We start from the raw sequence: 12852 nt of genomic DNA, 5'->3' as shown, positions 1-12852 counted from the left end.
GGCACAGTGGTCCCCCCAGTGCTGCTATGGGGCTGAGGCCAGGTTGTCCCCAGTTGTGTCCCACCAGGGCACTGTTGGTGCCTCACTTGACACGCACCCTATGAATTACTTTAGTAATTTCAAGAGTGGGAGAAAAGTAATAAGCTGAATACGAGGCGGTCCTGTCCAGCAGGTGCTTTAGTTGAGAGAGAAAGCCCTGGAGCCCTTGGATGAAGGAGAGAAAAAAAGAGATTGAAAGGAAAAAAAAAAAAACAACAACTGGATAACATATAAATTAAAAAAAGAATAGGGCTGGTTTCAATCAATAACCCTTGAATTATTGACTGCTTGTATCATTACAGCCTCATACCCTGCTAATCTTATGGGGGACTCCAGGCAGAGCGCAGGCGGGGAGGCGAGATGGTCATTGTCAGCTGCCGTAATTCATTCCAGCTCCGAGTGATAGGCACAGCATGTGGGTTTGTTTTTTTTTTTCTTCCAGAAGTGATCCAGTGTCATTGCGAATAATGTGACATCATTATATCGAAGCCATATTAAATATTATCAAAAGAGCTATCTCACATGCCTGGCAAGCTGTCACTGCAGACAGGAGAACTTGTTTGAGCAGGGACGTTTGCTTTCCCTTTTGTCAGCTCATGTTAGACAGCTTTCTGTCTTTCCAAACTTGCCAAGGCACTGAAGTGGTTTTTTTTTCTGTTGCTTGAAAAGTGTGTTAAGAGAACAGAATGCATTTGGATTAAAAAAGAAAAAAACCCCACTTTTCCAATGAGTGATATGTAGTAAATTACACGTTCTGTGTTGAGGTGCTTTGGAATTGTGCTCCCCTACAAAGGGCCTCTGTGCTCACCAAAGCAGCCTGTGGTATTGATCAGGAAATTCATCTTTCTGCTCATAAAAAGTGAGAAAAACCTTGGTTTGGAAAGAGTGTTTTGGAAAGGGTGTGTGTATCTGTCTATCTATCCATCCATATCTATATTTATGGGTTTTCTTGGTATTTTTTCTCCCAAATCCTAATGAAGAGATATTTGGGTTTAAATAAAACTAAATAGAAATGATAAAAGATAGGAAGTACACTCTAGCTGCTTTTTATGGGGGATTTCTCTCCATTTCATAGAGGCACGTGCATCTGGTGGTTAATATGTTTGGTCGTTGCTGCCTTAGGAGAGATGCAAACTTGTGAGATGCCAGTAAAAGCTCCTGTCCTGTAATTTGTAAAGAAAACAGTGATTTTGAGAGTCTCTGGTTTTTGGATGGCCAAATGGGAGTGCTTCAGAAGCAGTAATTTTCAGAAAGGATTGATCCACCACTCCCTTGGAGATGGGAAGAGGAAGAAAAACATCTTCCTGCTGCATTTCATCCTCAAAATTTGCAGGAGGGAGGGATGGTGAAGGGGAAGGTGCCCCATTGCTCTGGGTTCTAGTTCTCTGTATGCCACTGTAACACACAGGTCCATAAATCCCTGACAGCAGTGGGCCCCCATGTCCCTGTGGCATCCTTGCAATGTTCTTCTCTCTAAAACTGCATTTGATTTTTGGAGCAGAGAGGGAAGAAAAGGACGAGAGCGCTGGGGAAGGCATACAGTACGTGGCTTTCTCTAGGGCATTGTGTCCAAATAGAAAAGCAAAGGTCCGCTGATTTTTATTATTAAGATTTACAGCTAGGAGTTATTTTCCTTGGCAGTACTGTCCGCTGCCTTTATGAACAGCAATTACAAAGCATTTGGTATCTTGGTAAGCAACAGGCTCGAAAGAAACTCTCGGAGTGCAGCGCTCTGAGGAGCAAATGTGGTTGGTAATAGATGTCTGAGATTGTTAGGGTGCAGCCGTTCCTTGGATCAGAGAATAGAACCATTAAGGTTGGAAAAGGCTTCTCAGATCCCCGAGTCCATCCCCACTGTGTCCCCTAATGCCACATCTCCGTGTTTCTTGAACCCCTGCAGGGATGGTGACCTCACCACCTCCCTGGGCAGCCCTTGCCAGTGCCTGACAGCCCATTTGGAGAAGAGATTTCTCCTAACACACAACCTCTGTGAGTCCTCCTGGCCCTGCAGTTGTGACATGGGGCTGTGGGCTGTCACCTCTCTTTTTGGGACACCATACTTCTTCCCAAAGCAGCCCTGAGCATCTCGCAGTGTCTTCTTGGGAGTGAGCTAAAGGGAAGCTCTCCCCATCACTTGCCTGGCCCTATGTGGTGGCTGCTCTGCCCTCAGGCATAACAGTGCCCCGGGGCTTCCTCTACCAGCAACCTGACCCTGATGCTGCTCACTTTGAAAGGAAAGGGAGACAGTGCCTTAAAATAATGACAGACAGAGGCAGTTCTAGAAAGTCAAGGATTTATTGTAGGAATGCAATATTGATGATCAAGACTGCCATTATTTTTGAAGTGGTCATCCCAAAAGCAGCTGTTCCTATTGCCACGCTGGTCTCCCAGAGCGTTTTATTAAGGTAATACTTTACCATGAATTCTGGTAGCTGAGGGGCTGCTTTCTTAATGGATTGTCTAAAGATTTCTCCTATTTATAAGCAATAATTCCTTTCCTTCACTGAACCACAGGCAGAGCCGGGAAAATAATCAACAAAGTCAGAAGCAACATGTTTGTTATGTCTTTTACAAATGAAAAAAGGAATTAGACTAAGAAATAAAAGATCTTGGGAGCCCTGTAATTTTTAAAGCTTGTATTTAAAAATAACCCTGTCAGCGTGCTGCTGCTGTCATTGCTCCTCTGTATGGAGCATTTGCTTCAGCCTCCACACAACTCAATATTTATACACGAGGAAGTAAATGTTCAGAAGATAAAAAATAAATCAGGTTAAGGTCCTGCTGTGGTAGCAGAGGAAGTGAGCTGTGGAGCAGTGCTGGGGAGGATGAGGGTGAAATGGAACCTCTGGCATGTGGAAGAGGAGAGACCTGAGATTTCTCCATTGCTTTCATGAACTCATTCTTTTCCATTCTCCCCCTCCCCAAATTTTTAAGCCCAGCATCCACGGCCACGTTCCTGTGCAGGATCCTGAAGTGATGCGTCAACTCCTTGAGAGCTCTCTCATCCCACAGTACCCCCCTTGCTACCCACATGCATCTTCCCCATGAGGAGCCAGAGTTCAGACCCAAGGGCTGAGACAACCTCACTCATCCCAGCTGCTTGGATGTGGCTGAGAGAGGTCTTTCTGTTGCTTGTTTCCACCAGATCTGAAACAGAAATGAGCTATAATTCTTCTTGATGGTTGTTTATGCTGGAGAAAAATAATAGACATGCTTTGCCTATCCCCTTTTCTCCACATTCAACCCTGTGTAGAGCCAGGATTTGGGCTCTGTGATCCTTGTGTATCCCTTCCAACATGAGATACTCCATCATTCTATGCTAGGAAGGCACTAGGAACACCACACTGGCTGTGTCTCTTAGGAGGATAAGCAGAGCTGGCGTCTGGCTTGCAAAACGTTCACGGATCCTTTGGGAAGAAAGGCTGAACATAAATGCAGAGCTCGGTGTTTATTATCTCCCCGTCCCCCTGCCTGGGAGCGAGCGCTTGCAGCCCTGTTTGTTTTGCTGCGGCGGGAGCGCCTGCCTGTAACCAACAGCAATTCACAGCAGCCGCCAGTTTGGTTCACCCTATTCCGCTCTCCTAAATTAATCTCCCAGGATTAGACTCTGTGCGCTGGTAACACTCCTGGGGCACTTTATTTACACATTAATAATAATAAGAATAATAAGAAGAGAAAAACGGGACAAGTTCTGGCAACTTCCAATAACGGTCTGAAATAAAAGCAGGAGGCAGCTCCTCGGTGTCTGGAGGTAATTCTGTTCACTCGTGTCGGGGTTCAGCCTCTCCTTTCCCAGGTACTTTTCGAGACACCATTTTCTTACTTTAAAGCAATGTCACCCAGGAGGATGTCTGGCTGAGCAACCTGTGTCGATGCTTTGATTTACTTCTGTTTGTTGTCACTACTGCTACTCTTTTCTTTAATTGTTGTGTTATTTTAGGACAGAAGTGCAGTTGGGGGATTTATTATTTATTGCTGTGTTGCCTATCAGGCAATTCTCTCAAGCTGTTAAGCGTAAACCCAATTCTATGTTGAGGAGATATGTTGCAAACGTAATATTGAGCTGCTATGCTGTCAAAATTGAATTGCTCCCCAGTCCTTGCCCCATAAAATTGGAGACATTGCCTCACTCTGCTCTTCCTCCCAGGGACAGGCGAGGGACTTACTTCTGCAGTATGCCCTGGGAATCTGCTGGGGATTTATGCTCTTGCATTGGTACAAGGGTTGAATGTTTTTCAATATCCTGGGCTGTGTCTAATGAATCAAATTGAGTCCATTGGGAGCCATCTTTTGGAGCACCATGGAGATGGGCAATGATGCCCTGTGTGCCGTGCCCCATAGAAGGGCTGAGTCAGAGCGTGGTGGAACCTGGGGAAGTCCCCATCAGCACTGGAGAGGTCTGTCTTTGATGATGAAATCTGCATCAGGTGGGCAAACCCCAGCGTGGGGATTTCCAGCTGGTTGGTACCTATAGGGTGCATGGCTCCCCGGTCTCTCTGTCCTCCTCCTGGAGCCCTTCTGCTTGCTCATAGGCAAAGAAGGTGGCACCATTGGCACTGAGTGATGCACTCAAACAACCAGCAAAACACTGACAGCTGCCACCGCCATTTGGAAGTGTTTGGGAGATCTGGCAGTGGCAAACAGGTGCCCAGCCAACATCGCTGTTTGTTCTTTCTGCATGTGTGTATTTCCTCCCAGAGCGGGAACATTTGAACATCTCCAAATGCAGAGGAATAATGAAAGGCAGGGAAGTCGTACTCCATTGACTGGGTTGCATAAAAACCCAGGACTATTAATGCTAAGCTTCAGCCTGTGGAACACAGAAAATGGTATTAAAGGATTTGCTTTTCATGACCATAATTCAGAGTTAATGTACATTTGATGTTTAATGTATGAACCACAGGTGATTTCAAACTGGAACGGCCTTTTCTAAATAGTGTTTTAATCTCAGGGTGATTTTTTTTTCCAGTTTTTTAAGGTTCAGATACTCAGCCTGTCAGACAAGAGGAGGAAAAAAATAAGGCAAAGCTAGGTATGAGAATCCAATGTGGGCAAAGGCTTTTGTTCAGTCTTTTATTGAGGTTTTACCTCTAATCTCTGCCTTTTTGATGCAATTTAAGATTAAGGAAATGAAAGGCAAGGCTGTCTGTGAATGGTTATACAAACAGGACAGCTGAGGGGCGCTTAGAAGTCAGTTTTGTAAGAGGCTTTGGGTTGCTTTCCCTGGGAAAGGGGAAGCCAGAGGCTTGGCTTGCTTGGGGGAGAAGTGGGTAGGAGGTTACAAGTGGGTGCTGGGACAGGGCTTATGGCAGGATGGGGAACAGAAAGGAGAGCTGGGAGTGATCATTGAATCATAGAATGGCTTGAGTTGGAAGGGGCCTTGAAGACCATTCAGTTCCAATCTGGGACTGGTTCAGTGCGTGCATCCTGCAGTGGCAACTGGGTGGGTGCTGAGGCTGCTCAGTTGTCTGGACAGGCTAGAAAAATACCCACATTTGCAGGCATGAGTCCAGCACATGTGGGCAGCGATTGTATTTGTAGCCACAGAAGATGAATCCCTTGAAACACTTGGAAAATGGGGAAAAACAAGTTCCTGCCAGGAAAAACATCTCAGATAATCAACCCCCTTCACATGGCGCTGGTGATGAATTGGCAATACTTATCCTGACGAGCTGAAAGGTCAAGAACAGACCTTACAAAATAATTATTAAATAACTTTGCCATTTGTTCAGGATCAGTTGCAACCTCATTACTGGGATGGAGAGATGATATCTCTGCATCCTGGGCATGGATCCAAAGAGGTCATTAGTAACAATTGTCCCAAATTTTGCAAGGAGAGGAAAGATTTATCTTCAATTAACACATGTAACTTTCCAGGCTTTTGTCTTTCTGGTAAACAATATGTGAGGAGTCTGAAGATGCATCTTTTACTGTTATATATATTTCAGTAGCCTTGAAGGGGGCGAAGGGCAGAGTCGGAAAGAAATGTTCTGTCATTGCAAAGCTTTAAGCTCAGCAAAGAATAAAGAGCCATCAATTAAAACCTCCTTGGTCCGTAGGACTGCTAGTGAACTGCATTGATCAGGGATGCTCATTTATACCCACATCAGGTCTTTGGGTTCATGTAACTGCATCCCATGGAGCCAAGCTGCACTGCTGCTCTTCTATTTCATGATCTGCAGCTCCTTGGGGTAGCCATGAGGATTGAGGGGTCCCTGGTGCCATTGAGTGTTATCAGCCAAAGACAGAATATTTCTTTCAACTTAAAATGAGTTTGTTGATCAGAAATTGGCAAATGGGAACAAGGGTGAGTTGCTGCAATTTAAACAAAGATTTCTACACCCAAGTTGGTGAATGTTTCCAGTCGAATTAAACACTATTTGAGTTTTTGGCACAAAAATAGGCAGAACTTTGATCAAGGCTGTCCCCCAGCATGTCAACTACCCCTAATTATTCAGGCAACCACTGGTAAAACCCAACAGGTTCATCCTTTCTTCTTGGCTGTACCTAGTCAGAATTAAGCGGACTGAGCCCTGTGCCCATGGGATGTTGCAGAACAGGATTTGTGCTTTTCTGAGCCGCTCTCCCACTGGCAGATTTCTCCAGTGCTCTGCTAGAATTACAGGCTTGCTGTCTGTAAACCATGCTGAATTAGCAACTTTAAAGAAATCTGTGAGTGATAAGCACACAAAGGCTGTAAGTTCAGGCTCCACTTAAAGGAGGATTCAGGGCTCAATGAGTGAGTATTAATAATCAAGCGCGTGTGCTGCTCTGGGGCTGACTTTGAGCTCAATTCCCCTGACTTTCTCAGGCCTCTCTGATGCTCCTTCATTGTCTTGGGTTTTGTAGTGTTCACCCGTCGGAGCCCCGGCAACCACACGGCACCAGCGCTGGGAGTGGAGCGTGGTGTTGGAGTAATGGGATCAGCCAGCAAGATCCATTAGTTGAACAGTTTGCTTTTTGCTTTTGTTGTGTTGAAAATTTAATTGGCTGCTGATTCAAAGAAGAAAAACCCTTCCTCTTCACTTTAATCTAGCAGTTGCTTTTGTCCTCTCGAGATTTCAGCGCTGGCCACTGATTCCTTGAGGACCATCATAACGGACTTAGAAGAAAGATGAATTTCCAATGCTTTATGTGTCTGATTCAGTTTATTAGAAAGCATGTGTCATGCTACAGCTTGCAGACAGTGGGACTCGCGTCCCAGAGGAGTGAAGAACTGCTTTGTAACTCAGCATTAGAGTTGCTGGGGGTGAATTGCAAGCAGATGGGCAACATGCATTGCTGCAGCCAGCCTGAGCTCTGCCCAGTCAGGGCTGGAGGAACTCCTCCTCCTTCTGCTTCCTGGAAATTGGACCCCAAGGAGGGATAAGAAGTTAAGAGGGATGCAGGATGTGTCAAACCAGACATGTTCCATGTACCCGCCGCTGTTCTGGTGCCTGAAGGAGTAAGGGAGGGAGAAGGTGCTGCATCTGTCACTATGTAGCATCAGGGTTCAGATCTGACCCAGCTCAAGGAACGGAGGGCATCTATTATTTAATGCCCATATGGTGTCCTGTGCAAAATATTCGGATGCCCTGAGTCTATTTCTCATATGAGAGTAATTGTAAGCAAGAAGATGCGTCTCCTCTCAGCAATTCTGGAGGAAACAAGAGTGGAATCACTCGTTTTAACACCAAGTTTTCAACCCATTCCCGAGTGCCCCAGGCTAATGCATCTCCCATCACTGCACGCTGACTGCATTCAGGATGGAGCTGCAACCAAAATGACATCACAAAAATACAGGGTTGGATGCTCTTCCCGAGGGGTCATCCGATCTGCCCCTGGGCTGCAGGGCATGACCAACCCACCTAAACTCCTTCTGACAGATGCTCCTCCAATCTGTTCCCCAGAAAGGGAATTTTCCACGCTGTCCTCAGGCCATCCATCCCAAGACTTAACTAACCACGCCACTGGAGGCGTGAACTGGGTGCTTGCTCTTTTCAAAGCTTTTACTAGCTGTGCCATTAGAAGTGTGTTTCTGATGTCTAACATGAATGCTCCTTGCTGCAGTTTATGTTTATCTTGTCATCCTCGTAGCAAACATGAAAAACTGTTTATTCTCTTCCTTTTCAGAGCTTTCCTTTAAATGTTTGAAGTTTTCATGTCTCCCCTCATCTTCTACAGAATAAGCAAACCAAATTTTTTCTCACCTTTCATCGTGTATCAGTGTTTTAAAATCTCTGATTGCTCTTGTTGCTATTCCCTGAACCTTCTCCAGCTGGCTCACACCTCCCCTGACGTGTGAAGCCTGAAATTGGACACAGTGTTTGTAGCTGAGCTTGAACAGAAGCACGGCTTCGTGTGCCTTGCAGGAAGCTCTCCTGCGCACGCAGGCAGCACCAATCCCTTAATGCTCTCCTTCCAAAGCCGGGATGGCGGGGCAGGTGGTGGACATGGTTGCTGAGCTGCTGCTCTCACCCAGGCAGCGCTAATCCACGGCCTTTCCTCGCTTTTCTGCTCTCCTTCAGCCACCCCATGAGCTGGAGCAGGACAGGGAAGTTTCCACATACCCTGAGCCCTGCCAGCAGCACACAGAACTCACGCTGACTGTGCCTTTCTATTTTTTCGCCTAATTGACAGAAAAAGCAGCGGTGGCCCCTCCTTTTTGTTCATGTCAACAGCCACACGGCAATGGTTTATCGCGCTTTCCTTGCAAAGCTGCTTGCCTCGCAAGCTGGAGGGGAACGTGAAGTCGTGGGTAGGAAAGCAAATGAAACCTCTCCCAATCGTTGGCAATAGGGGAGAAAAGCTGATGTTTAACTTTCTGGTGCTTTTCCCCTGGAGCAGCTCAGCATGTGAGCAGAGAGAAGGTGGGAGCGGGGAGGAAGAGAGAGATGCAAAGAAGTGGCAGAAGCAACACGCCACCAGAGCTTTCATTTAAACAAAGAGCAAAGTAACACTGTGCTCCATTGATTACGCAGTTTTTTTCTGACTGTTGTGACATTTGCAGGAAGGCTAATTTATTCAAGCATGGAAATCTTTAAAAACTTAATTAAGTTATTTCTGCTATTTCCCGTGCCTTATTGTTTCGACTTCACATTTAACTTTTATTTCTGGGTTGTTGTTTTTTTTTTGTCGTCGTTGTTTTGGTTGGAAAGAAAGAAGGAAATGAAATAGGAGGAAAGAGATCCAGCAGTAACCCTGCTTTGTGCTTTTGCTGTGTGCTTTTGGGGGGCATGTCCTGCAGGAGAGGAGCTCTGGCTTTGGTGGTGTGCAGATGGGTGTCTGATTTAAGGGATGCTGTTTGAAATGGGGTGTGTCGAGCAGTGTGTCCCATATCCCAGCTCTCCAAAATGCCCCAGATAGGCAAGTGCTCACCCAACCCTTTAGCTTCCATTGGGACAGGAGTGGGAGCTGCTGCTGCCGTCTGCTCCTTGCTGCCATGGGCAGGAGCGATGTCACCCCAGGCATGCTGTCTGCAGCCCTTCAGTAGCTCTAGGAGGGCGTGGGACACTGCCAGCAAACCCCACTGCTGCATTAATGAAGTTTCTGTCAGTAAATCCTCTAATTAAGACTCGCAGATGGAGCTGTAATAAATGCTTGCGGTGAAACCCAGGAAGTGTGAAATTTGCCCACTTCTGGAGGCACACAGCGGGTCTGTAAAAAGATGGGGGGGAAACCTTCAGGAGTTTGGTTGAGCATCGCTTGCATCTCAGGACTGGGGTGAGAGCAAAGGTCAGGTGGGACTTGCTGGCAGTGCTATTGCTCCTCATTGAACTGGTGCCTGGCCAGGAGATACAGATGTGATCTCAGAGGGGAGCTATGGAGGAGCAAGGCTTGAACCAAGGCCTGTTTTTGAGGCTTCAGGTTAGAACCCTAATCACCAGGTCTCCTTGTCCATGACAGCAAGGCTGTATGCAAGAAGGAATTGCTATTGCTATTAAAAACACCAGAGCCATAAAGATCTCCAGTTGTAAAAGACAAAGTACTATAAAGCATCCCAGCAGCAGCTACTGGGGCTTTGGGAACAGAGTGATCCCCTTACTGTCCAACATTTGCCAGGTATTAGCCTAATTTCCCTGGGGCTTGCAGATGAGACATTCCGTATTCTTGCTATACCTCTGTGTATTATTTTTAAGCCATTAATAGCAGCCTGATATTCTGTCTCAAGAACCTCTGCGGGAGAAATGTATGGCATGCCTTCCGTAGCAATGCAGCAGCTCCTGGCAGTGCTGGCTGCCCAATGGGTGTTGCTTCAATCTGTGTTTTCTCTCATGCTTTCTGGCGGGCATTAGTGAGAGGCTGGTTAGGGAGATGTGCATGTCCCTTATGCCCATGGATGCTGTGTGCTTTTGGGACAGCCAGGAGGGACAGGTTCCCCAGTGCACATGGCACAGCCCTGCATCCCAGCGCTGCAGAGATCTCTCTTGCAGGCCAAAGGGAGCCACAGGTTGCAGGGAGCTGTGCTGCACTCAGCAGGAAGCAAATCTACTTTCTTCTCTGCCGTAGCATTTCTTTATTTCCTCCCTCTGTAGCTAAGGCAACATTTGTATTTGTCAGCCTATGGCTATCCTTTGCATATGGAATACATTTGCTTTGGGTGTTTGCCATTAACATTTTCATTTCTGTTTAGTGTCAGGAGTTTTCGATTACTGGCTGTGCGGAGCAGCGAGCTTTTTGTTTTCATGCTCTCTTTGTTTTCATTTCCACGTACTATCCGAGTAAATTACAGGACAGGAGCCCTGCCCTGGGGAACGAGGGGAGAAATCGAGTTACCCAACTATATTTGGATTTGGCTGTTCTCAGGCGGTCGCTGGCTTATAGGATCTGTGTTTGTCCAAACCCATTTCATACCAAGCACAAAAGCAGAGAATGGAGAAACGTCCTGTCCCATGTGTCACCCTGTACTCCTCTCCTTGGTGGCCTGGGAGGCTGAGAGCTACACCATGCTTGGAAGTTGGGCACTACAGGCAACTCCAGGTCAGGGCCTTCTCCTCTTCTTTATTCCAGTCCTGCTCTACCTCTCCTTTGCTTTATGTCTTCGCTTTATAACTTAACTCCATGAAGTCGAGTACAGATAAAATTGCTTTATCCAGTAAAGAAATGAGGGCCGAGTAAATGCACATCCTGAGCGAAACAGCAAGCTCCATATTTCTGAAGTGCTGCTTCCCTAAAATATAATTAAGCCATAATGTTTAGAAGCGAGCAGTTGAAAGAGCAATAAATGGCTGCCAGGTCAGGTAAACACTGGAGCAAAAGCGAAGTGTTTAGCAAAGCTGAAAGCCCTTTATTGTGCGTGGAAGATGTGCTCCTGAGCATTATTGCATTACTCAGGCTGTCACCAGAAAGCCAGCAGTGAACAGGGGGGAGTGAAGGTCTCTGGGGTGCAGGGCTGGTGATGCGTAGGGGTTGATGGAGCAGCAAGAGGGTGATGCAGTGATGGGTGCTGGCAAGAAGGCACAGGGCATGGCTGCTGCAGTGCCCCCATGGGTGGCACATCTGTTCATTCCCTGCCCATCACTTTGCCTTAGTGTTTCTCCTACTTAACCCTCTCCCTGAGGAGTAGGTATCCTCGTTAATAACTCACTTGGAGCACTATGGAGTAACCCATAGGCAAAACCTTCACGCTGCTTTAGTGGAGCTATGAAATTAATTTGTCTCAGCGCAGCACCCCAATGCAGAACCTCAGAGCCTGAGAGTGTTTACCCACAGGGTTGGGTTTCCTCGGGGATTAAGGATGGGGAAAACCATGTCTGAAAATGGGCTTTGTGCTCTGAAACACCACGCTTTGAAAAACACGCTGGTAATAATCACCAGCTGCAGGAATGTGCGCTGTGGTTACGTTGGTAGCTTACAGCCCTCCAACCGTGCTGCTGAGGTCGGGGCAGCACCTCTAGAAAGCACAGGGGGAAGGCACAGGGCCTGAGGGAGGGATAGATAAGCTCGGAATGTTTAGAGAGCTCTCCTGGTCATCGTGCAGTAATTAATTCCCCCGTGATCAAGGAGGCTTTTTCCTTTCCCCTTTCCCTCCCTCATTGTGCCACTTCTAACCAGCAGCTCTCAATGCCTGCCAGCCCCCTCCAGCTCTGTCCGTGTCGCATGCCCCTGTGCCTGCAGTGCATCTGCAGTGCAAGGTCTGAAGTGCAGTTTGTGGTGTTAAGGATGCAAAAATGAACAGAGTGTCAGAATCTGCTCTGAGAAAGGGTTTAATTGATTGGGAGCTGGTCTGTATCCGACAGAATATATTAAAGTACATCATTGATTTCGAATGACTGGTTTCATATGGGGCTAAATATTTTCTAAGTAATGCAACATCTCTTTTTAAATCAGCGTGACAAGCATTTTATAGCATACGTAATACAGGCGTGAGGAAATATACTGTCCTTTCTTGGAGCTAAATTTCAGAAGGCGCTGGGCAAACTCCAGCTCAGCCATGAGAAATGAGGCGGATAAATTCTGTAGCAGCTGAATAACTGCACACACCTCCCCTGGAACAGGTGGACAGCTTGATACCAGTGCTGCCCTTCCTCTGTGGGGTAGCCCCATAGCCAGCACCCACTCGTGTGCCCAGCCCCATGCCCAACACCTTAGCACTCTGTATGCTACCAAGAGTATTTGTGAACCTTGCTCTCACCTACAGAGCATCCCTCCATTTCAAGCACATGGCATGCCAGCAGGACTAAGCAACCTATAAGGGTCCTTTCCAACTCCAAATGATCCTTAGCATACCCCAGGTCACAGTGATGGGGTGAGGAGAGGGCAGAGTCTTCTCAGGAGCCATATTACCAAGGTAAAGGCATAAAGGTCATCCAGTGGTGATTCTAAGCACACACA

The sequence above is a fragment of the Coturnix japonica genome, chromosome 24 (genome assembly GCF_001577835.2).
Source record: "Coturnix japonica isolate 7356 chromosome 24, Coturnix japonica 2.1, whole genome shotgun sequence".
In the NCBI taxonomy this organism is placed as follows: Eukaryota; Metazoa; Chordata; class Aves; order Galliformes; family Phasianidae; genus Coturnix; species Coturnix japonica.
The sequence above is the reverse complement of the archived record's forward strand: the minus strand, read 5'-3'. Positions refer to the sequence as shown.